The 2,319-nt window shown below is 49.6% G+C and overlaps 1 protein-coding gene and 1 long non-coding RNA gene across 2 annotated transcripts in view; both read left to right on the top strand.

Moving 5' to 3' along the window:
* mtus1b (microtubule associated tumor suppressor 1b) overlaps positions 1 to 2,319 on the top strand; it is a gene marked incomplete in the record, with an annotated part of 26,816 nt that overhangs the window by 1,794 nt on the left and 22,703 nt on the right.
* LOC106537212 (uncharacterized) overlaps positions 1,144 to 2,319 on the top strand; it is a 1,835-nt gene continuing 659 nt past the window's right edge. The window contains exons 1-2 of the long non-coding RNA XR_001312621.1: positions 1,144 to 1,769; positions 1,835 to 2,317. This is a non-coding gene — a long non-coding RNA (uncharacterized LOC106537212). The remainder of the gene's footprint in view (positions 1,770 to 1,834; positions 2,318 to 2,319) is intronic.

Raw genomic sequence — 2,319 nt, 5'->3', positions numbered from 1 at the left:
TTCCTACACCCATCCAACCATTCCTACAGCCATCCAACCATTCGTACACCCATTCAACCATTCCTACAGCCATCCAACCATGCATCCAACCATTCCTACAGCCATCCAACCATGCATCCAACCATTCCTACAGCCATCCAACCATGCACCCAACCATTCCTACAGCCATCCAACCATTCCTACAGCCATCCAACCATTCCTACAGCAATCCAACCATTCCTACAGCCATCCAACCATGCATCCAACCATTCCTACAGCCATCCAACCATTCGTACAACCATTCAACCATTCCAACCATTCATACAACCATCCAAACATGCATCCAGCCATTCGTACAACCATCCAAACATGCATCCAACCATGCATCCAACTATTCGTACAACCATCCAGCTATGCGTCCAACCATTCATGCAACCATCCAACCATGCATCCAACCATTCCTACAGACATCCAACCGTTTGTACAGCCATCCAACCATGTATCCAACCATTCATACAGCCATCCAACCATGCATCCAACCATTCCTACAGCCATCTAACCATTCCTACAGCCATCCAACCATTCCTACAGCTATTCAACCATTCCTACAGCCATCCAACCATACATCCAACCATCCAACCATTCCTACAGCCATCCAACTATGCATCCACCCATCCAACCATTCGTACAGCCATCCAACTATTCGTACAACCATCCAACCATGCATCCAACCATTCAAACATTCATCCAACCATTRGTACAACCATCCAAACATGCATCCAACCATGCATCCAACTATTCATACAACCATCCAACCATTCATGCAACCATCCAACCATTCTTACAGCCATTCAACCATTCGTACAGCCATCCAACCATTCCTACAGCCATCCAACAATGCATCCAACCATTCGTACAGCCATCCAACCATGCATCCAACCATTCCTACAGACATCCAACCATTCCTACAGCCATCCAACCATACATCCAACCACCCAACCATTCCTGCAGCCATCCAACCATGCATCCAACCATCCAACCATTCCTACAGCCATCCAACCATTCATACAGCCATCCAACCATTCGTACAGCCATCCAACTATTCGTACAACCATCCAACCATGCATCCAACCATTCATACAACCCTCCAAACGTGCATCCAACCATTCATACAACCATCCAAACATGCATCCAACCATGCATCCAACTATTTGTACAACCATCCAGCCATGCATCCAACCGTTCATGCAACCATCCAACCATGCATCCAACCATCTGTCAGTGTTTCATCCTCCTCTTCGTGGTCCTGAAGTCTTCATCTCTGAGCTGCTTTCAGACTCAGAAACTTCTCCATTTTCTCTTCATGTGTTTTTACTTACCAGCATCCTCCTCTTCCTCCTCATCCTCCTCTTCCTCCTCATCCTCCTCTACCTCCTCATCCTCCTCTTCCTCCTGGTGAAGGCCTGAAGCAGATCTGACTCCTCTTCCTCTGTCGTAGAAACAGACGGGGCTAAAGCTGCCACACCCCAAATCCCTAAAGCAGAGTGGGCAGATTTTAGTTCTCAGGTTTTTAAAAATCTAATTTTGGATCATGGTGAGCAGATGATCTAATCCTTAAATCATCCTCCTCCTCCTCATCTTCATCACACAGAGACAGTCCAGCTGAGGGAGGGGCGTGTCTGAAGCTTTGAAGGAGGAGTCTCAGGAAAGGTTCAGCTTTTATTTAGAACAGATTTTCTCTCAGGTCACTTATTTCTGCAGGAAACTCTTCAAACGTCTTTCAGCTTCAGGTGATCTGCTCAGGTGAGCTGCTCAGGTGAGCTGCTCAGGTGAGCTGCTCAGGTGAGCTGCTCAGGTGATCTGCTCAGGTGAGCTGCTCAGGTGAGCTGCTCAGGTGATCTGCTCAGGTAATCTGCTCAGGTGAGCTGCTCAGGTGAGCTGCTCAGGTGATCTGCTCAGGTGAGCTGCTCAGGTGATCTGCTCAGGTGAGCTGCTCAGGTGATCTGCGCTGCTCAGGTGATCTGCTCAGGTGATCTGCTCAGGTGGGCTGCTCAGGTGAGCTGCTCAGGTGATCTGCTCAGGTGGGCTGCTCAGGTGATCTGCTCAGGTGGGCTGCTCAGGTGTGCTGCTCAGGTGATCTGCTCAGGTGGGCTGCTCAGGTGATCTGCTCAGGTGATCTGCTCAGGTGAGCTGCTCAGGTGATCTGCGCTGCTCAGGTGATCTGCTCAGGTGGGCTGCTCAGGTGATCTGCTCAGGTGATCTGCTCAGGTGAGCTGCTCAGGTGATCTGCGCTGCTCAGGTGATCTGCTCAGGTGGGCTGCTCAGGTGATCTGCTCAGGT

Source organism: Austrofundulus limnaeus, unplaced genomic scaffold (genome assembly GCF_001266775.1).
Source record: "Austrofundulus limnaeus strain Quisiro unplaced genomic scaffold, Austrofundulus_limnaeus-1.0 Scaffold2181, whole genome shotgun sequence".
In the NCBI taxonomy this organism is placed as follows: domain Eukaryota; kingdom Metazoa; phylum Chordata; class Actinopteri; order Cyprinodontiformes; family Rivulidae; genus Austrofundulus; species Austrofundulus limnaeus.
Note: the sequence above shows the minus strand (reverse complement) of the source record. Positions and strands in the feature narration are given on the sequence as shown.